Source organism: Mycteria americana, chromosome 2, assembly GCF_035582795.1.
Source record: "Mycteria americana isolate JAX WOST 10 ecotype Jacksonville Zoo and Gardens chromosome 2, USCA_MyAme_1.0, whole genome shotgun sequence".
Lineage (NCBI taxonomy): Eukaryota > Metazoa > Chordata > Aves > Ciconiiformes > Ciconiidae > Mycteria > Mycteria americana.
The window spans coordinates 15,063,520-15,087,210 of NC_134366.1; the positions used below are offsets into that span (position 1 = coordinate 15,063,520).

The window sequence follows — 23,691 nt, forward strand, 5'->3', positions numbered from 1 at the left end:
CCAGAAGCAAAAACAGAGGAGATTTTGATAGTGATGCACAGACAGCTAAGATGGTATTTAGTCTTTGGATTTAGAAGAAACAGGCTGGTGATGTGGATCTATACTTTAATCACAAGGGTTTAGATAGGGTGCCTTTGGAAAATGAGCCTCTAAGCACCCAAGTTCTTTTTGAAGTGGGACCTGGGTGCTTCTGAACTTGCCCTCACTGTGCAGTAAAGTGTTGTGCAGAGATATCCCAATGAGTGCTAGACCTGGAAGTGCTGTAGTTGTGCTAAGTGGCTCCAAGGGTCTTTGGCTCCGAGAGCACTGAAGATGCCCCAGCTTGGGCCAACATGGCACAAACTGTTTTCTGTTTATGATAGTTAATTACTACTTTTTATGCTTATATCTAAAATCTAGCCTTCAGGCACCTCTTAATTATGCTTCATAATATGGTGTGTACATCACCATTGAAAATATTAACCACAGTCCTTCTTTAGTCTTTCATACCTACCTTCCCTGCAAGTTGTTTATGGTCATTTGGTGCAGCACACACAGCTACTCCGAGTAACTATAGTAGGAAATTTAGAGGAACATGCAATTCTCTTGCAAAAAAAACATTTGGTGAAAATGGGGAAAATTCTCAGTGTTTCAATGTCTTATTTAAAACAAATATTTTTTATTATTTATTATTTTAACGGATAAAAACATAATAATAAAAAACACCAACACTGAACTGATTTTTTGTCCCCTCAGAAAGTTGTAAAATTTGCGAGTTTGGCCCCACTTGGAACAATACCAAATTTTTGAAAACTTGAAATATTTTATAGAATGCAATGTCAGTTTTCCTCGTACTTATAGTAATATGCAATTTAGGCCCCTAGCTGCAGTGAACTATCTGGTTTTATGGGGTCTGCCGAGATAGTCTAGATTCCTTGGTCTGAATCTGCAAATGTTTTTACCCATGCACAACTTTCCTGCTGTGTGTGGTCCCACTGAAATCAATAGGACTCCTCACAGTGGTTAAATTAAACATGGGTGTGAGTGTTTGAGTGTGAGTGTCTCATGGCCTGAGACTTCATATTCCCAAGGAAAAGCCCGTGTTATGTGGGGAGAGGGAAGGTCCTCTGAATTACCTTACACACCTATCATTCTGTGTAAACAATGCAAATGAAAATAATAGTGTTACATTTTCAAGCTCAAACTCCAGGTCTGGAGGCTTCCTTATATGATGCCAAGAATCATAATAAGTCAAGAACCTTAGAATAGGCAATGAGTGTTTCAAATTATTCCCTTATTTTCTTAAGCTGACTGGACAGGGATATTTTACGTGGTTCTTAATTTATTATCTTTCATAATAAGGAAAGTTACTGCAGAAATATAGCATTATGGAATACTGCTGAACATATTATTAAATCTAATCACGGTAAATGGGTTCTCTTTCCAAAATTGTATGGTCCTGTCTATCTTTCTCCAAGATATTTGGATAACTGGCAGTTTCATTCTTCATACGTTTCAAGCTCTACTAATTATGTTATGAAAAGATTATACAAAATGGGTGCTCTGGTGGGTTAGCACTGCTTCTCCTGGGTGGCGGGTAACCAGTGCTGAAGCAGGGGGACCATACTGCTGCTGAGAAATTCCAACAGTCCAGGCTTCTATGTTCATCAAAAGAGAGACAAAAAGTCCACTTTTTTAAGAATTATTAGTATCAAGAATACTGTTCCTTTTTATTAGTGTTTGGGTTGTACATAGCACCAGTTTTAAAACAGTCATCCTTTTATTTTACCATTGGAAAAAAAAAATCACACAGAATCACACAAAATCAAGTTTAGTACGAAGTAATGACTGGTCCCAAACCTCGCATTATACAGAGGAAAATTCTGTAGTCAAATAACAGCTGCCAGCTGTGATTTTGAGCCAGAACAACAGCTTTTCTCAGCAATGTGCTGGGAGCTATCTCCAAAGTGTGTGGGATGGTGTACAGCACTCAACGGGAACAGGCTGTGTCACTTCTGCGATGATCTGAGCTCAGCGAGGGAAAGCGGAAGCAGAAAGACGAGGACAAAAATAAGTACCTGTGCCCTGGCTTGCCTCAGTGTAATCCAGAGAATGTAAATCATCTGCATTGCAGCCATTTTTAGGATTTTTGCCTTCCTTCCACTACCAGGCTGGAGCAGCAGCTTATGCAAGTGTGTCTTGGGTCTGAAAGGAGAGAGGAGTGAGAGCACGGGCAGCCGTACGGGTCGGCCACTGACAAAAATGCTTCCAAAAGTCCCCATGAAATGTTGTCTCTTGCAGGCAGCTGTTCAATACCTCATGATGTGTGTTAGGCACTGCTTTCCTGCCAGCCTACTAGACTGCACAGCACGCCCACCTCAGCTTACTTTACTTTATTAGATTGTGAATTAAAAAGCATTATTCTCGTTGCTCCGCAGGCAGCTTCCCTTACCAGTGACTCACTGCTGCTCTCGTAACCCTCGTGTACCCTCAGCACCACCCAGGCCATAATTTGTCTCAATATATCAAGGAGTGTCAAGTGCCTGGGAATGTAGTCTGATCCGTCGCATCCAAGTAAACCAAAGTGTTGTCTTATGCATATATACATGCTAAACAGAGAGTAGATCACTTCTGGAGATGACAAAGGCTAAATTTATCACCATTTTGGTGGGAAATCCCTTTTGTCTGCCTGCATGGAAAGTTTCTGTTTGGTGACATTGTGACTTTCAGGGATTTAAAGACAAATGAAAAAAATAGCTCCTGGGTGTCCCCACTCATTGAGAGCAAACCCCTCGTACCCCACCATAGCCCCAGTCTGATCATGAGCTGGCACACAACATGCAGAAGAGTGCAAGTCCAGCAGGATCCAAATAACATCAACAATTGTTAATCTGCTGCAGTTTTTAACAAAATAATGAAAAAGAAACAAATCTTCCATGTGAGCAAGATAAATATACAAATAAGATCCACAAGGAATAATTCAAAGGAAGTTTGCAATAATTTTCTGCTGTTTGGATTAGTTAGTCCAAATGAAAAAGTCTTTATTCACAGTCTTAAATCCAGGCTAGCACTGAAGGCCTGTTCTGCAACACTCAATCTCCCATATAACTGGAGTTGGGACAATGGGTTCAACAGATCTCAGAGAAAATGTTATTGCTCACCCTTTAGTATGCAAAGTGTCATTACAGGCCAAATCTCCTCTAAGTAGCCTCTTCTTTTACTGACTAACGCAGATTGTTTTCACTCAGAGAACTGAAAATAGAAGGCAATAATTCCTTGGTTAGTCAAGCTGAAACTCTCTGAACTATTAAACAGTCATTTAGCCAAGGTCCAAGACCACCTATGAATCTAGCAGAAGTTCACACATAACATGGAGGAAGGGCGTAGTTTTGGAGATCTGTGACCTCCTCCAATTTTTAGCTGCATGGTGTAACAGTTACATTTACTGGTAATGGGGAAAATGAGTGTCCTGAAAAACACAGACAGCAGCAGCTTCTCTTGCCTGGGCTGCAGCTGCTCACCACCTCAGGGGGTCAGAAAGGAGTCCTTATTTCTGCCACAGCCACGACCAATATAGGGAGACACATACCAGTCTCACCACACAAGCCAAAGTATTAACCAAAAGATGACTGTAATGAATGTCAGGAAGATCAAATTAGGGTCAAGATAGCTTGATGTCCTGCTTGCTTGCTGCTTACTCAGAAATAATTTCCTCTTTATGTGAGTTATTTGTTCAAATGAGGTTTGTAAGAGCCCTTATCTGACTCAGCCTCCAGGCAATGTCTGCCTTACTGGGTCAAATCATGCAGCCACTGAAATCAATGGGAACATTCCTTGTGATTTCAAATGGGGGCAAAGCCTGAGTTACCATATACTATAGTATATATTTTCCTATACATTTACTATGTACTAGGTAATCCCCACAAATGAAAAAAATCTGCCCATTAATAAAAATGAAAATCAGCTAAAATGATCTGAGTTGCAACAACTATTTTCTTTGTGAAATGATCATTTGTTCTCCTGAAGAGAAGCCTACCCATACAACTAGCTTCATCTGTCCTTTTAAGTTAAAAGTCACTGTATTATTTCCCTGTTAAGGTTGAGGACAAATATTGCACTAGGTCCTAAGAAAACTATATCAAGAACTTGATGATTTAGTATATTAAACAGATTGATTCAGGTTTCCAAAGAGTTTCTGCTGAGTTTTCAAGCCCTTTTAGACTTGCATTTACCTATGGGTTCCCAGTTTTCCTGTTTGAGTTTGGAGCCACTTGCAGAGAGACAGAAGTAATCCTGTATTTGCCATGGTACATGACATATAAATATACTTCCATTTGTATCTTAATCTCATAGTGCCCCACTTTTCCATCATCCTCAAGGTGTTTTTAGATTTGTTTGTTTATACGTCTTCCCTTTTTTGAAAAACAGTCTGCTTTTCTCTCTCCATTCCATTACTTTTGGGGTTCTCCATTAGCCTTCAGATATGTGTCTTATCTAATTTTATAGGACTATGGACTAAACTTCATATGAACTTTTTCGTTTTTATATATATACCATTTTCATTCACTAGTAGATGTTGACAATATGTCCATTACTTCATAATGAAGCCTGCAGTCTTTTACCTTTGCTCATAAAAACACACAGTGGTTTCTGCAGTAAGCCTCACTGAAGCAAAAAGTTGTGTCAGTGCCACCCCAAAGAAATGAAGTCGGCAGAACAGAGCCCCAGCTGAGTACCCTGTTTTCTAGCTTGAATCTCCATTAACAAGATTGCTTTCTTTTCCTTACATTCCTTCTCGCATTCTTGATACACGCCTACCTTCCTTCCACATACAAACCTTGCTCGCATCAGATTCACTCATAGCTCTTGCCTCTTCTTGAACAGACTTTGTTGATTTCATGCTGTTCTCTTCCACCATCTATGCAATCCACCTTTTGCTATTTCTTGTTTTAAAAATGCCTTGCTTTTACAGTAGCTGTGCATGGTGGAATCCTTCCCTGGGAGGGACTGTACTGCTGGATCATTGACAGCACAACAGCAGAAAGGAAAGCTGCAAGTGCTGCTACTGGAAAGCTATGTACAATGTGCAACCTAAAGAAGAGTTCTCCTCCTCTGGGAGAGTTTTGCATTTCTGCCAAGGCAGAGGTAGCAGTACCAGCCCAGTTCACCTGGTCCAACCAACCTGCTGTGCCTGGTTTGATGCAGTCCAATGCATATCTGAATGTTTCATAGTAATTGTTTCTTTGCCCGGAGACACAAATAATGACCACCTATTAGAACCTCAGTCCCTAAAGTGTTAATATAGAACAGATACCATAGAAATCTGCTTTTCTGTTTGGGTTTGTTGGAGTTTTCTTCACTCGATGACTAGACATCACTGCAGGAAAGCCCCAATTCCTTTTAGCCTCAGAATTTAATTCTTTATTCACCCTATGTTCCTCAATGAATATGTTCATTTGGAGTGCTAGTTTTATCCAGCTAATACCCAACTGCTGCTGAGTTAATCAAACAGAAGCAGCAAGGAGGCAAAGGCAGAGAACAGACCCTCCACTTACATGCTTTGCAGCCAGTGATGGGCAGGCACCCAGCCTTGCTTCAGATAAACAGCTCAAAAATTAGATCCTTATCCAGACTACGTTTCTGTCTCTCTGTCTGAAAAAAAAAAAAAATTAAAAGGACTGAAAAAGTTGAATAATAAGACTTTAAAGCAGTATCTTGGAAATATAAAAAAAAAACCACAATCCCCCCCCCCAGAAAACAAAAAACCTATCCATCCCCAACAAGGGGATTCAGAAATGCAAGAGACATTTTTATACGTTTCTGCTTTGCCTCTCCCCACCTTCCCTTCATTTCTACCCAACTCCTAAATGATTTTGTTAGAGGTAGAACAAGGGGGAAGTAATTTTCCATAGAAATGGAATTTCTTAGGAAAGTGATTACTCACTGACCCAAAATGTGTCACAGAAGGACCTCTCCATGGATGAAGTTTGGTCTGACTATGAGCACACTTCTGGAAGGCTTGAGGCTTCCTGGGGCTCTGCTGAGACTTGCAGGTTACAGTGTTCAAGCAGCCCTATTCAAACTCAAGACAGAGCTTTCATATTCCCTGGCCATCTGGTTCTCCATCCTGCTCAATTTCTAGCACTCTTTAGAGAAGAAATGAGAAGGGCAACATTTCAATCAACAATTGCTACAATCAGATGCAGCTTAAAGAGGCAACTTTAAACAATGCTGCTGTCACTGCTGTTGAAAGTGCCTCCTTCACAAGAATCTTTTTTGTAATTGTGTTCCAAAGAGGCCTGGAATAACATTTCCAAATATTGAAGCTTTCCCTGAACCAGAAATTTTAATTTTTAGTCATCTCTGGGTAAAGCTGATTCATAGTCGAATGCAAAATCCGTCTGTTCTAATTAAGTGATGGAGTTTGATTCTCCCTGTTTCTCACCCTTTTCTATTCAGTCCTATGCAAGATGGAACAGAAAACTTAACTCTAGATGTTGGAGACCAGCAAACCGAATAGCTGTTAAAGAAATCAAGCAGGCCTCTTAAAGCAACTGATTTTCCTTCCATCAGACAAAATCCTATGCAATGGAGACCTGTTAAATGAAAACCTGAGGAAGTTGGTCTCTAGTGCATGCAGCACAATGGATAAAAGCACACTGTTAAATTAATCTATTTTCAGCAAATCAAACCAAGATATATTTCATATAATGTGATAGCCTGCTTAAATAAGTATCACTCACTCAAGAGAACTGCTAAAGTATTTTGGTGCAATGTGGATACATATTTAACAGATTTATACTTCAGATGTAATAACACTTTAGAGATTTACCATGCTTATGCTTCAAAATCAGGCCATAAGACTACTGTCTACTAATAGGGACTTTATTGATGTCTTTTCCTATGCAGAAGAAAAACTGTATAGTACACTGATACTGACTTTCACAGCTCTGACTACTCTATGTATGTGTTTTTTCTTGTTTTGAGGGGACTTCTGACTTCATCGTATTTCTTATGCAAAGCCAGTAGAGCTGTCAGCAAAGGGACTTTGGGAAGTCAAAAGGTTATTTGAAAAAGAAACAAAGACTCTATTAAAACAAAAAATTTTTTCCTCTTTTTCCTTCCTGAATGAAATTGTTGGGGATAAAAACATGATTCTAGTGTGAATGGGACCTCTGTAACATTATTGAGTTTACTAATTTTATAAAATTTGTAAATGGAAAATTTCCTAAACTCCTCTGCGATGTCCAAAATACTTTGTATCAGTCAGGAATCAATATATCAGCTAACATTCCATCCTCTACAAATTATGTGCATATCTGTTCTGAAGAAAGTTCTTGAAAATAGAGATTCCCTGAACAGGAGCACTCTCAGCCCTGCTGGAGGACCACATTCAGATCCTCTCCTGGAAACCCCCCATCGCAGTCATTTGTAAAGCCAATCACTCAAATGAAATAATGTCAAGTCAGCTGACCTCTACTGTCAAGAAGGAATGAAAAAGAGAAGCAGCCTGTTAATTAGGAAGGCTCCAAATCATATACAAATTCATAAATCAATGGCAATCACTCAGAAGCTGATAGGGAACCAGACACTTATCAGTGAATTAACGTAACTCACTTCATTCAGCTGCCACTCTTACACAATTTCTGTCACACATTTTGCACCAACTTTCAGATATGAAACATATTGCATGATGCAGTTTGGAAATCCCAGGGGTATGGATAACTGTAGCATCATTAGAGATTGCAGATGCCTTTCATATTCATATTAATCATTCTTTCTCCTAACCTTAGCACAATTAAAGGATACAGCAGTCTTCAAAAGGTGCATCTCTCCCACACAAAACTTCACATTCTGAAAAAAACTACAAACCTGATTTAGAGCAGAATTAAAATTTGAAATATTTTTGCAACAAGGTATTTCCTGGAAAAATAAATAAGGAAAAAATGTGTCTCTGCTTCCTGGTTGATAAAAGTTTTCCACAGCAAATGAAAATGGCAAAGCTTGTTCATATGGGAAGGCAGAGAATTCTGACTTTTTTTTTTTCTTGTGAAAAAATATTGATTTTGAAAAAAGAAGAATTCTCTTTCAGGTAGCCACTTCCATAGAAAATCCCTGCTCAGCCCCTGTTAAGCACAAGCACAAGAAGCTATCCAAATTCTCTAAAAAGATGACACAAATCACATGAACAGGTGCCATGAATTATTTTGTCCATTTCATTGCAAGACAAAATGTCTTACTATCTCTCTGTAGTGGCTAGCAGTACCTTCTTGACTTAGAGGGGAAATGCAATGGAAAAGAGAATTCCTAGTAAAACAACGTCAGGAACTACTGATACCATGAGGCAATGTTTCCTAGATGTACTGACATAAAATATAGCGGAAGTGTGAAACTTCCCATTTCAGCAATGTCAGAATGTTTTCCCTCACAAAATGCTGAAATTTCAACAAAATACATATGATTTTGTAGTGTGTTTGCATTTCACTTGAAAAATAAAATGGGTAGGATGAGTGTTTCCAGAGAAGTTCTGCTAAAGAGTGAAGATGGTTGGCAGAAGTTCAATTGTAAGACTGTTGCTTGTCCCTTTGGGACACACGTCTACCACTACAGAAGCAGACACTCTCCAGATCTGATCTGGGAAAGCAGTAAAAGCTCATCACAGTGAGAATAATCTGACTTGGCTCCCAAAGAGAGAAAAAACAGATTCACCAAGCTATATACCACCTGGAAGGGCTTTACAAGTCAAACTTCAAATATATTAAATGAGAGAAGAGTTTATTTTCTTTTGCCTCCAAGAAGCTCCTTATTAAAACTAGCTCTGTTTGTGGGATTTATTGCACCTATACCTGTTGACAGGGTCTACACAAAGCTACTTGTGTGTTGTGAGGCCGTTAGATATGCTGTTAGATGAAGGTACGAAGAAGTCTTTTCCAACCTATACGATTCTGTGATTCTGTGAAGACATCACCTGTGCAATAGATTTCTTCACCCAGCTGATGGCATTTCATTGTTTCCCCATCTGGAGACAGAATGTATACGCCAAGAATCTTAGGAAACAACTCTATGAGATAAGATATAATGGAGTTTTTGCCAGCTGAAGCCAATACAAGGTGTGGTGAGATTTTCCAGCTGGAAGTTGCTTTTCTGCCTCTTACATGTGCACTCGTAGCCAATGTGTGAATTTGTCACCAGGCTCTAACAAATCACTATTTGTTTTGCAGACTGCCTATGTCATCCCCAGCAGGAATGAGCGGAGTGCAGAGCAAGAGGCTTTGCAGCTGGTGCGGCAGCCCCCACTGACAGACATGAGACAACTGCTAGGATTTGGCACCCCCCTTCTCCCACCCAGGCTGATCCTGCATTACAAACTTGCAGCCAGGTCTCTTCGCGCTGTTTTGCGTGTATGCACATTGTAAGCCCGGCTTTGGGAGAGAGTCCCTGTTTATGGCCACAATCGCTCAGTCCTAGCAGACAGCCAGGCAGCATACCCAGAAATAACCTGAGATTACCAAAACCCTCTCAGGAAAGATCATCCTGCATGCGACAGAACTGTGCTACTCTCCCAATGCACGTGTAATCAATGCCAATTATTCATTTCTTTATAAGGCAGTATTAAGAGATTGTCTTTCACGGGTTGCAAGGGCGTTGTCATCTTTCAGTTTCTCAGACTACAGTGGGAGTAACCTCCATAGAGCAGCAAATGATGATAGATGAGTGACCTAAACCAGGAGATTTCTATGTTGTTTCAGGAAGAACACGGGAAGGGCTTTCCCTAGCTATAAGAGCATAGGTTGTTTTTTGCTCTTTCTCAAGAAATATATATATTTGTCCCTTATACATTTGAGGAGCATCACCACAAAGAGGAACGCTTTCTGTCCTCTGATGCTTACCATCCATTTGGCAGTAGTCAGCAGTCCTCTCCTCTCCTCCCCCCTCCTCCAGCTCAGTATACATATTTACCTAACAAGCCTCCCCATCTTTTCAGCTGAAGGAAAACTTTATCATGGAGGAGTGGAGAGCTAAAAGGACTCATAAATAAGCTATTCCTCTTCCCTTTTTTAAATCACCAGCTTCTGTCTCACTTAGGTGAGCTATGATGATGTCCCAGTCGAGTCTGTAACAGCCAGATCTCACAGCCTCATATGGTCTAAACATCACCAGAGCATCTGACACACCAGGAACAAAGTAGGTGATGCTTTACCATCTCTTTTCCCACCAGAACTGCAGACCAAGCACCTATATGACAGGGCCATATGTGGAAACACTCTCAAGGTACCGTCCTTAAAAAAAAATTATTTTTTTTTTAAAAAAAGGTTATTTTCTTCCTTAGCACTTTAGAAAATGCTAAGTTCACGGGAAGAAATAAAAATTCTGCAGTGTGAGTTTCCTGGTGCTCAGTACAAGCTGAAATTTGTCAAGATGACCCCAGAACCACAAACATACTTTTACCTACCCTGACTATCAATGAAAACGTAGGGGGAGAAATAATTTTCTGCTGCAAAATAAAATGTCCCATACATCACCTTTTACGTTAACTGTTTACCAAACACAACTATGTGGCAGATCATTTCAGTGATTTCCTTAGTGATCCTGAAAGGAAAGAATCGGCTCTGTAAAATGAAATTAAAGCCTTGCACACATCCCTGAAAACAGCCCTCCCTCTCTCAAGGTGCCTCTGTGCCTTCTCTCCCCAGCCCCCAGGAGAGAGAGGAAACCTCACCTCAGGTTTGCATCACTAGGCAATGAAGCTGTACAGTAGATATGGGAATTCTGAATCTCAGCTCTCTAATAACTTTCTGCAAAATGAATCTATAGGCAAACTCAATAACGTATTTTGAGAAAATCTTCACGGCACTCTTTATCCTGAAAGATTTCCAGGCAGACATAAGAAGAACGGAGGAAATCTTATCTGAGCAGCTAAAATTACCTTCAAGAAACTACAAGGTACATAAGCAGCCAGGCACCTGCAACTCCCCTGAGCTGCGATCCATCGCTACCAGAGAACTGAGCAGCAACTGGACCCAGCTGGGTAAATGCTCTGTGTACGAGTAGCCTGCATTGCATGACCAAAGAGTGGACAAAACATAATGCATAGCCTGTCTGCTCCCCAATTAATGCAGACTGTAACCATCAGTTTTACTGTCTCATATCCCACTCTAGAGGAAGGGAGAAGAAAAATACCAGGCTGCCAGGTAAATATCTCATATTTCTCCCAAGAAGAAACTAACTGCTGGAACTCACAGAGGTGTAACTGAGTTCTGTCATCTGCCTTTAATGTGGCTATTTTTCTCTCTTAATCTTTGGCTTTTGGGTTATTTTATCATTGAGAGCAGTCAGAACTTGCCTTGGGACATGATCAGTTCCAAGCCTCTGGGTTTTGGGGGACAAGAAGGATCAGAGAGGCAGAGTTTAGGTCACTGGCTACTGTTTGCTAAATCTTCCCATTGAAAACCAGGGTGGACTTTGCCTGGACATAGGACTGAAGGTGAGGCGGATAAAAAGTACAACTGTATCTATACTACATGGGTTAAGAGGTAGGATTACCCTCAGATGAGAGCCCACATACTGACCAGCTGCCCTGGCAGCCAAAGGGCACTGCTGCAGCCAGCGGGGTGAGCCCCTTTGCAGGCAGGGGAGAGAGGAGGGCTTCAAATTCATTTCCTTTAAAGCCAGAACATCCTTTTACCTTGGTCAAGTGAAAGACAGCAAGCATCTGGATGCTCTTCCTTACCAAAGTTTTTCTCCTAATGAACCAGGTCATCTTGTTTCCATCTTCCATTTTACAGATTCTCCAAATGAAGGAGAAAGATTTCTGCCTTAAGGCTCCTTCCTGAGTTATACAAAATGAATCATGATTTTATGCAAGAAAAAAGTTATCTCCTGTCAGAAAAAAGAAACAACAAAATGTCAGAGATTCAGCAAATTCAATGTGGACTTCATGACTCTTAAAATAAAATAAAAAAAAAATCCAGACAGCACATTGTGTCTTGGGTCATTTAAAATCAGTGCCATTTTCGTTCTCGGCTATGCACCCTGCCCTGAATTCACAGTAGCTGCTGTCATGGCTCTTTGTTCTTAAATCTCTGTGAAGCATTGCAGATATAGAAACTGCTCTACTTCTCCACCCTCACTGCCTTCAGGTTTATTCTCCTTCCCTCACTATTATTTCTCTTTGGTTTTTTTAATCCACTCCTCCTTGCTCTCCCCTTCAGCTCCCCACTCCTCCCCAGTAACTTTCAGCCCTGTCCACTGGTCTCTGTTCCTCTCCACTCTTCATATTTACCTCACTTGTCTTTCCCCTTTCCTGCCTTCTCTATTCCGCTCCATGTAGCTCACCCGTGCTTTCTTGCTCCACAACAGCAGTTTTACCTGCTGGATTAGAGCATTAGCTAACCCTGAATTATATTTCACCTTGAGTGTAGCATGATGTTACATCTCACAGAGACCCCAGGAACTCTGTTATACGTACAGGTTTGAACTCTTCATGCACACTTTTGTTCTGGTATACTGTAAGTGGAAAATAAGTTAAAAAGGAGTAATTATAATGTGTCAAGGAAACAATTAGATGTGAGATGAAGAAAAAGTGTGGAAGGAACAGATAGAAATAGAATATCTGGACATCAGAAAGGAAAATAAAAATAGATTTTATAAGACTGTCTTTAAACAGTGGTAAAAGGGTGGCAAAAAAAAAAGATGCAAAGGGTAAGAAATAAAGAGACAGATAAAAAAGGTAATACTGGAAAACAATTTTTTTTTCAGAACAAGAGAAAAATCAACAAAAGAGAGGAGTCTCAAGAAAGGGTTCCCCATAGCATTGCTATAATAGTTTGAAAATATTCAGCCTCCTCAAAGGAAGTGATCTGGTACGGAGCCAGCAGTACCGGTATCACAGTGACAGGGCCAAAGAAAGAAGCTGGAAACCCTTGGCACAGAGGATTAGATCAGATGGAAATGGGGGAAGGAGGGATAAAAATTATTGAATGCGAGTAAAAAGACAGAAAGGAAAGCGCATCAAGATCTATGCCTAGGACTGATTTTATGGGACAATAAAGCTTGAATTCATCAGCCATTATTCTAAAAAAGTTATAGGTTTTCTTCCTATTAGTGACTTCTGGGGTCCAACTACTACATTGGTTTTAGAAGACCAGTGCTAACAGGCAGGGTACAACAGTAGTTGCCTAATCCTGACTGATGCTCATTGAAATCAGATGTTTTTCCACTGGTTTCTAAAGGAACCGGATTGGACCCTAAAAGAAAGTAATTTGTGGTAATGGTAGTACTGCTGGTTGGGTATTTTGCAGGGAAACTGCTTTTTTCAGAGAATGGTGATTCATCAGAACAGACTTTTTCTACAGCTACACTGAATATTGAAAAGGTGGAATTTCCAAGATGAAAAAGAAAAATCTTAATAGATCATTGGTTAAGACAAGTGTGCACTCATTTCACTCATCTGGGCTCAGCTCTTGCCTGACTGCTTAAAACAAGTCATTTGCATCCTCATACTCACTGTATCAGGAACTTGAACCTTCATTTCCCACATTTAGGAATGCCCAAGTAAAGGTCCTTACAATACCTTGCTTCACAAACTTGAAAGAACAGCCACTTCAGGTGGCTGCAGGAAGAGTGAAGAAAAAGGGACAGATAATCTAGGTTGTATTTGCACAGATTTCAGGGGTAAATATAGCAGAAAACTCTTGCTTCTACTGGTATATCCTGAACTGTCATTGTGGCCGAAGTTGCCGGGTATTCACCACTTGCTCAAATGTTGTGCTGTTCCTTTTTCAAACCATATGCTTATATGGTCACATCTTTGTCATGAGAGGAAATACTCTCAAGATGTGTGTTTCTTCCCTTCTCTGATTTGTCTTGGCAGGAATACTAAAACCACCTCATTACAAATATTTTGCTTATTCACATTTTCCATTGAAAGTGTATGTTTGGAGTTTTCCCTATCATATGAACGGGTGCGTGCAAGCTAACAGCATTTCTTGCTGGCTAGAAGAGTATCACAAAACAAAATAATCTTCTCTAATGACTAAGCTGCCTGACCTTGTGACTGTAGTAGTGCCAGGAGCACGGCTGGTTTTTAAAGATACATTTTCTCATCTTTTCAATGGAGTGTTATGGTAGAGGCCAGAAGGAACGACCCAGAGGAGGAAGCTCTCTGTTTACCTACCGTCAAGAAGACACAGGGGACTGTAGCCTTCCCCACAGTTTTTTGTAACCCTGCCCTTAGAGGATCACCTCTAGATAGAGTGGGTCAGTTCAGTCTCTATGCTCATTAACTCCATGACCTCTCTGCTGAGACAATACTTTGGGCGTACTTACTGTAGTAACACGCTAACATGGATCAAACCACTCCTTCACTTCTCCAGCTTCAGCTGAACTGTAACCGGTAGGTTGCTGGTCCTCAGTGGTGAGATAAAATGCCAACAGCAAGAGATTTAAGGCTCTTTGACTGATAAGGGGCTGGTGCTGTGAGTAATTCCCATGAAGGGCTACGCAGCTCGAGTGCTTCCTGGCCTCAGTGGGAAAGGACTGTGCTGCTCACCAGTAGAGTTAGGTTTGAAAGGCAAAGGTGTCTGTTGGAGCTGAGGGCACACAGGGCACTTCTGCAGCTTGCCTCTAGCACGAGGTCCTTCCCAAGGTTTCATAATGTCATGAAACCCTTCCTGAGAAGACCCATTAGTTAAAGTTTACACATTTTTAACTGTATAATATTCTCTCATTGCCTAACCAGCCAAGATTTTAGTTGCTCATTTGCCCTCCCTGGTTGAGTGGGAAGGTGCATTGTGTGTGGAGTCTCAAGTGCAGCAAAGACAAAGACCATGATCAGCAAATGATACCTTTTCCCATCCCCATAATAAAAATCTGCAAATGAAATTCTGTGTGTTAGCTGGGAAATGCTATGCTCATTTTTTTTATGACTGACGTTTGACCCATATCTTCATCCTGCCAATCCCACTCCTCTTTATTCAGCAATGAAATACACTCAGCATTTTTGTTTAGCAGGAATACATTCTGGAAAAAAAATAAGGATACATTTTGAATGGAAATATTTGTGAACATATTGCTTATTTTTTATTATAAAAGCAAAGGATGAAATCATTGACCTCACTTTGAATTAAGTTGGCGTTACTTTCGGGAAAAACAGTTTGGGCTTCAGGTTCATTGCATGACATAGATAACTGTGTCACTGGCAGAATTTGTGGGTAGGTACAACCCTCTCAACTTCAATGTTAAATCCATTCTCAATGAGTCAGTTAAATTGTTTTGATATCTGTTCATCATATACATTCATGCCAGACCACCCAAACTGAAATTAGTCCATATAATACTGTATGCACATGAACGTGGGTTTGAAAAAAAAGCATGCCATGGACAGTGGATATTTTTCTTAATTGAAATCCAGCATTTTTGATGGGTGACATATTCTACCTTCTGTTTACTGAAACCAAACATGGAACCTAAACTTTCCAAAAATCTCAACGTGGTCTGAATTTTATGACTCAAGCCCTTCATGAAATTATATTAACTGATATTAACCGATCTTGAGGTAAACTTGCATCCATTTAAAAAAATAATGTAAATTCATGTCAAATTATTGACAAATTCTCAAAAAGCAAGGAATGGCACTGAAGTTCTGAGGCAAATATATCACACATGCCCCAATATAATAATTCTTGCGAAATTTTACAAAACAGTTCTCCAAAAGTACGACATGTTCCTTATATTTTTTTCCAAAAAACCACAGGGAAATGATGACATTTCCTTTGCCACTGGCCTTGGTTCATGCACTATGGTTCAAATTTTGCACTACTAGACATAAGTGCTATTGTGCTAACTTCATTTTATATTAGCAAAGACTTTGGCTAAACACGTCAGAAATTCTTACACTTCTGATCAAACCTTCTGCTGCTGTTAGAAAAATATATTTTTCTGAATAAATACAGGCATTATGCCATGTAAAAATAGCCTTGCTTGTTATTCAGTACAGAAGGAGTTAAGCCAGGACAAAAATGTACTCTCTGAATCAGAGAAGTATTTTTGGAGACACTACTTTGGAAAGGGGAAAACTTGCTTGGTTTTTGTTTAAACTAAAACCAGTGTTGTATTGACATGTCTGGATTAGGCTTTCAATGCATTTTTCCAACCTGTTGGATACCTTCCACAAATTATAAAAAGACACCACAAACAGAAGTGAAGAGAAAGAGAATGTTACTTTTGTGCACAAATTTCTCCCCAGGGGTTTATAAAGAGAGTCCGTACACATTTTTGTGTAAAGATACAGGACAAATTTATTACAACAGAGAGGAGCAGTAAAAGCAAATTTATTATCATTTTTGTCATTCCTGGCAGTTCTTCCAGCAGACAGCCCAGGTCCGTGAACTGTGTAAGGCTTTTCTGTGGCTCAGAGCTTCCACATCCAAGCAGGTTTGGGAACTGAAATTTACTGCTCCTGTCAAAGTGGCCTAAAAGAATCGGCCACCTCTTCTAGCACACGCTGTGTTCCTGCACACAAAATCTTAGAAAGAGAGGATCTGGGGCAGGATTGCTTTTTCCAGAAGCAAAATAAATTTCTTTTCCTGAGGAGTTTAACTGAAAAACTAGATAGTTTAGTGTGGGGTGGTTTGTTGTTTTGTTGGTTTGGGTTTTTTTAAATTGCTAGTTGCCTTTCCTCAGATTGAAGATTCTTTTCCTATCTGTTAACTCTGGACCATTTTTACTCAGTGCCACTGACAAAACAGCTCAATGTCTGAGGGCAGGTGCTGGGAGATAACAGCAGCTTCACCAAAAGCAGAATCCTCTGAGTCAAACATTGTTCCAGAAGCAGTAAGCCCAGTGATTCACGCTATTGTCCCACAGCATTCCTGCAATATCTTCTTCACCCTTGAAATAAGCCAGTCACCCACTTTCTAAGAACTGAAGAAATATCTTCTGTCCTTGGAATGAGAAAAATCCAGAAAAAATTAGTATTTTTCCATTGCAATTATTATTCCTGATCTGATCTTCAGGCATTTCTGATCTATTCTTTGTGGGTCTAACAGAAAGCATGCAACACTGAGTATGGCAACTCATACAACCGTGTTGTTACACAGTTCAGGAGTAAGGGGTTTCAATAAAGAACCAAAATATAGCCCTACTAGAAAATAGTATCTTTCTTAAATCAGAACTGTTTCTGTAACGGATCAGAAGATTCAGTCTCCTTTTCCATTGACTGGTCATACTGACCAAATTCTGCCCTTTTATTTGGAGTGTAAGATTTGCTTGCTCTTTACTGTCAAGCGACATCGTTTTATTTCCACTTCAGTGCTCCTAAGTAACCACAAAGAATTGTCCAGCAGATCCAACAGTCCCCTCTCATACCTCCACAGTACCTAGGGAATGACGTAGTAGGTTTATTCCAATGACTTTCCTTCCCAGAGCCACAGGCAATGAACACTGTCACCTGGGACTTTGGTCACCTCACACAGTAACCCTAGAGGAGATACAAAAGGGCCCAAGAGGTTCAGTTGCTACATCCCTTCCAAACTGAAAAAAAAAGGAGCCCTCTTTCTGTCTTTTATGGTTATGCCGTATTGTAACACCCCCGACTTGGTGCTCAGATCCCAGATTCCATCCACAGCTGAAAACTGACATGTAAGCTGATGCTTTAAAAAGGCGAATTATGAAATAACTGGGTCTAGAAGGAAGGGAATGAGCATAACTAAATATAACTAACTAGCTAAATTTATAACTAAAGTCCAACAATTCCAGGATTTACCCAAAACTCCTAAGTTTAAGAGGTGCCTTTCCGTTAGCTTCAATAATCTTTGGATATGCCTGTTTACAAAGTTTCAAGTTTGTAAAAGTTTGTAAAAGTTGCAAGTTTCATTATGGTATTCTCCAGCTCTCTTACAAAGAGGAAATGTACAGAAGTGAATTGCTTCTGACTTGAATCTTCACCAACACTGGCTATCTTCTGGTGGTCTGTGAATGAAACCATAATATTACATCATTGTTTTCAAGTCCTCTCTGAATTCAGAAACTATTAGCTTTCCACAATCTTCTAAATCATCAAGAATCAATTAGGCTCTTATTTTTCAAAACAAAACACTACTGGAGTTCACTGAATAACACAAGTAAAATGTACTTAGAGACATGACTGTGAAACTTCTCCAGTTATACAACAGAGAGATGATGCTGGCAGGAAAACCAAAATGTGTCACGGATGCCTGGATGTTATGGTTTTTTGATTCCAGCTATCAAACCACTAAGATCACAGAGATCTTCTGGATTTGTAGCAGTCATCAGCTTCAGACTGAAAAGCATTTGACTTTTCTCACAGGGATATGAGTCCCTTCCCCCGAGGATGCAAGTGAAGACAGAGTGCAGTACCTATCTGCAATGTGGTACTTAACTGTAACAAATTGGACTCCTTCACTCATTTCCCTGCACCTGATAAGCATCCTGCATGAAATTTCGGGGCAATAGAGCACTCCTCGTATGCGAGACAACGCTTGACAATTTTGACGCACATTTTACTCCTCCTTCAGAAGACAACCTTTGGTAATAATTACTATGTCTGTGAAGAAGAAAACAAAATCAAATAAGCAACAATGTCTGCATCAACGATTAAGAAGTGCGTGAGCAAATTAATGAGTTTCTTTTGTACTTATCACCATGATTGCATGCTAATGTATGCACTGGGTAAGCAAAAAATTCATACCAATAATTTTATGAGAGCATTTGCAAGGTCTTTAGAAGACCTTAAAAACTGGACCAAATTCAGGCAACAGAGAAAATTGCCAAATTTGAAGGATTTTTACTAGCAGTTCATGCATGGAAGGAAAGAAATACCCTCTATGACTTGCTGAAAACATTCAAGGAGAATGCTCATTCTTCTAACTAATTGCTGTTTTTGTCAGAAATCTAAGTGTTTGTCATGGCACATCATAAATTACTGATAACATATAACCAGTGAACATTTTTAAGTGAGATAAATGCAGAAAGTATTTATACTGCTTCCAGACCAATTAACACTCTGCCACCCTTCATAACCCAAGTTTGCTGGTATTTGAGTTATTGACAAACTGATGCTGCTTGTCTTTAAATAATCTTTGCTGTTGTAGGGTATTATTATCCCAGATGCATTGCAGAATTCCAAATCCATGTCAGTTATGAAATTCTCCCCCAGCTCACTCAAAAGGGGCCCTTGTTGATTTCTCAAGTACTTCGGCAGCCAGCACCCGCAGTTGCTCTATGGAAAGACGTGACTCATGCCCAATTCATTCATTTAAAATTCTCTCCAGCTCAATAACTTCTGGCAGTCATTCCAGCCCATTCTCTGGGTGTCAGAAACACAGGCTGTTTTAGCTGGATGTTCTCTCTGGCTCATTAAATGGAGGAGCTGGATTATCATTACATCCCTATCAATCAGGTGCTGTTCACCGAAGATTATAGATGAGCCAAGAAAGAAGTGTGGGTTCATTTATTTAACACTGAAAAGCAATACACTTTTTTTACTGCTGTAATGTTGTTTTATACCAGCAGACCATTCAGCCCTTATACAGTAATTATTGGAAATGAGGGACTTTTAAGGCACAGCTTCAGTAAGTTCCTATAGCACAAACTATTTCTGAACTATTCTAACCTAGGGTCACTCAAATCAATCCTTGAACTTGTATTCCAAGAACTCCCTCTTCTCTAGCAAACTCAGACAACCCATCAACTGACATTGCCTGAGCCTGCTTTTTGGAAAGGTAAGAAGTCTGTGTCCTCCAGCAACCACACTGCTTCTTATAACTTCCTTAATGTACACATGGCTTCTCCTGAGAAATGCCAGGCAATGAACAGCTTTTTCGTTAATGTTGGAGCACAACTGCCCTTTGGCTCTGGAAGAATTGAATCTATGCCCACAAGACTGCAGATTGGACTGTCTTAAAAAGTCCCCTGAAGATAAAGGCAGTGCAGACCAGCCAGGAACTGAAAGTGGAGTAAGCTATGTTTTCCACTATCCCCACTCACGTCCTGTACTACCAGCCTGCAAAACTGCTCACTGGTCCAAGGGACATCAGAAGCAGACATCTGAAGACGGGGAGACATCTGAATGGGGAGAGGAGGGCAAGCCGAAGCTGCTAGGTCTGATCCAACGCCCACTGAAATAATATTCCTATTCTGTTCACGATACACGTTGAACTAATTCAAAATCAATCTATCTCCTATCACCTACTGCAGCAAAATGCCATAGCTCACCACCACCTTCTAGACAGAGAAAAACAGTAAGATAGCATTCATCCAAATGGCATGCCTTTACCTTTTCACAGCCTTTGAGACAGTGTGTCCTAAAGTGCCTTCTCAGATCCAGGGACAGGGAATGTTTTGACACTAATTTGAATATATTAATAACAATATTACTAAGGCTGTGGAAAAAATACATAAGCTGCAATTTTATTGTGCTTTCTGTTTTCCAATGCCTCTGCTCATCAGTCTGCTAAAAAAATTTAATGGTCCAGCCAAATGTCAAGCACAAGACAATCTCCCACACTCAAAATGCAAGATATCCTTTTAGGTTTTTTTGTAAGACCTGCATATCTTTACTTTCAAAATAATGCTATTGGATATACAGAAAGAGTACTGAGTAGCTGTCCTGGTTTTGGCTGGGATAGAGTTAATTTTCTTCCTAGAAGCTGGTATAGTGCTGTGTTTTGGATTCAGTAGGAGAGTAATGTTGATAACACACTGATGTTTTAGTTGTTGCTAAGTAGGGCTCGCTCTACGTCAAGGACTTTTCAGCTTCTCATGCTCTACCGACTGAGCAGGCTGGGGCTGCACAAGAAGCTGGGAGGGGACACGGCTGGGACAGCTGACCCCAACTGGCCAAAGGGCTATTCCATACCATATGGCGTCATGCTCAGTATAGAAACTAGGGGAAAGCTGGCTGGGGGGCCGCTGCTCAGGGACTGGCTGGGCATTGATCGGCAGGTGGTGAGCAATTGTTTTTCATTTGTATCACTTGTCTTTCTTGGGTTTTAGTTCTCTCTCTTTTTGTTATTTTCCTTTTCATTACAATTTTTTATTATTATTGTTGATGTTGTCATTGTTATTGTTATTATTATTATTATATTTTATTTCAATTATTAAACTGTGTTCTCACTTTTACTCTTCCGATTTTCTCCCTTGTCCCACTGGGGAGGGGAGTGAGCAAGCGGCTGTGTGGTGCTTAGTTGCCAGCTGGGGTTGAACCACTACAGAAGCCTTGTCCACTTTTTAAATATTTTTTTGCAAAAATTACAATGCACTCTAACCACTTAGGATGATCTTGAAACCCTACGCAGCTGGGAGAACACACATCTGACCTGCAGCCATACCTAGCATAGCCATCTATCTGAACATGATTTTGACAATTTGTCAGCCACACTTTTTAATTATTATTATTTATTTAAGGCAATATTTGGAAATGGCTCATTAAAGCTAGTTCAAGTGAGAGCAGAACTTGCAAAAAATTTTGCAAAACTACTCTTTCAAAATTTATGTTTCAGTCCTCTCAGTACCTTTTAGCTGGGATTCATCATACATCATTCATCATTCATCATTTAGGCACCCAGAAACTGAATGCTTCACCTAAGCTAGGCATCTCTTCTCACTTTTTTGGGTCATTGAAAAGATACAGTCACTATACCTTAAGCCTACAATTCAATTCCAGATTTTGTATTCTTCCTGAGACTGACAATCTCGGGAAGCTTTCCAGTGGATCACAAGGCACCTATGATTCAAAATCCCAATAAAATTAAACATGAGCTGAGACTCAGCTCTATTTATTGGTAAAGGGACTCAGGCATTTAAAGGCCAGTGCTTCCTTTTAAAATATTCCCTTTTTGTTTACCGTAGTTTTCACATTGTGATATCAGAAACTGCACTGCTAAAAGACACAACTTTTTTAAAGAAAAAATACATCCTTTTAAAGGCACTTTAAAAGATACCCAGCAATGCACCTTCAGAGGCCAAGAAGTCCTTGCTCTGGATACAACCTAATAACATCATGTAGAAACATCAACATCCGAGTCATGCAGTTGTCTGCAGCTTTACCCATTTCAACAAAAACAAAGCTTCTTATCTACACAAGAGTCACGCGAGATCCACTCATGGCATTCGCACGGCAACAATAATATTGTACTTTAGGCTATTGTTCAGGTAGAATTACTGTGCAATCAGTAAGTCGCACTGAAAAGTGTATTCTATTAAGCACTGGCTTCTTCTTTGATTGTTTCTTATAGATACGTGGCATTGATTGCTCTGCCACCACTCAGATTAGCGTGTAGATTTTTGCTTGGTATTAGACAGGTGTTAACACTGCCTAAGAATCAGAGCATTACTAATTAGGGTATCCTAGTCTGTGGGCTGATTTCGAGTCCTATTGATTTGGGGTTTAATTCTCCTCCTTTTAGAAGACGCCTGCGTACGCAGCTTGGGCACGGGTGTGTTACGAAAGGCAGGGAAGAAAAATCAGTAGTGAGTGTTTATTGTGCCTTCTGTACTTTCTCAAGGATGAACTCAAATAGATTGTTTGGAGGAAGGTTAATGAATTTAGATCAGGGTTTACAATAGCTGCCAGCAGATGGGGAGAGGTTGGGGGGAGCAATCTGCCCGAGGTGAAGAGAGGCTCTTAGAGGAGCAGGAAAGCACATGCTGAGAATTCTGCCTTTTTGACAGGTCAAGTAAAGTGCAATTTATGAGATCAATAAACAGACTTGCCATTATTATGGATTAACCAGGCTTTTCTTCATCTAGAGGCTTCTGCAGTACTGGAGAAAATATATAGGATTCTTGGACCTTCTGAAACAGGAAGTTTTAGGGGGAATGTGCAGGGAAAGGGGGGAAAAGGGAGACAGAGAACCACCACAGAAATTCAGCTTTTCCTGTCCTCTGTTTCATCAAAACATTCCTATACCTAAGCCTCAGTAAGAAGGTTCACCTTTTTTCCAATACTAAACTCATTCATCACACAAAGCTCCTAATGTGACCAGCCCACAGAAAAAATATATAATTGAAGGTCTGGTTTTTTACCCTTAGAGAAATAGAATTTTCCTCACAACCTCTCTATTAAGCTCTGTCCCACTTAACACTTAGACGTGTGTCAGCCTGTTCAGCTCTACACTGAAATGATGAAACAGGTGAGGGCCTCATGCATCTTTATATTTTATGGTGCTGTGCCCTCCCACAGGTCTCCTATTGTCTGGTTGGGACCATGGTGCAAGTGGTTAGCATGCCCCGTCACAGACGAGATCGTGCTCCTTGGCAATCTCAGGACGTGGTAGTACTGATATAATGGATCTGGAGCAATAGCAGCGCTGAGCAGCCAAATGATGAACACATAGCAAATTCCACTATTATGTGTGAGAACATGACGTTAAAGTTCACAGGAGGAGAGAGGTTATCTTCCTTGCAAAGCAGCATATAGGGGTGCTGAAACCACTTACTACTGAAATTATAAACTTACAAGAATGGCCCGTCTTTTGCTCTGTATTTGTGAAACACTAAGAATCGCACAGCATCGGTCCTGACTGAGGTTTCTGAGAGCTACCATAATACCAATAATAAAGAATCTTATCGCTTACCTTTTTAGAACATATTCCCATATGAAAAAATAATGCTTCCTTGCTTGACGCCAACCAAAACAATTTAGATTTGGAGAATAGGTATTATCAGCACAAACAGAATAAAACAAAAATG

General features: G+C 40.1%; 1 long non-coding RNA gene across 14 annotated transcripts in view; it reads right to left on the reverse strand.

Moving 5' to 3' along the window:
• Nucleotides 1–1,711: 1,711 nt before the first annotated feature.
• Nucleotides 1,712–23,691, reverse strand: part of LOC142405307 (uncharacterized) — a 234,846-nt gene continuing 212,866 nt past the window's right edge. For all 14 annotated transcript variants that reach the window (XR_012774127.1, XR_012774130.1, XR_012774135.1 and 11 more), the window contains 4 exons: nucleotides 5,928–6,125; nucleotides 5,535–5,627; nucleotides 3,141–3,231; nucleotides 1,712–2,004 (listed from right to left, as the gene is read on the reverse strand). This is a non-coding gene — a long non-coding RNA (uncharacterized LOC142405307). The remainder of the gene's footprint in view (nucleotides 2,005–3,140; nucleotides 3,232–5,534; nucleotides 5,628–5,927; nucleotides 6,126–23,691) is intronic.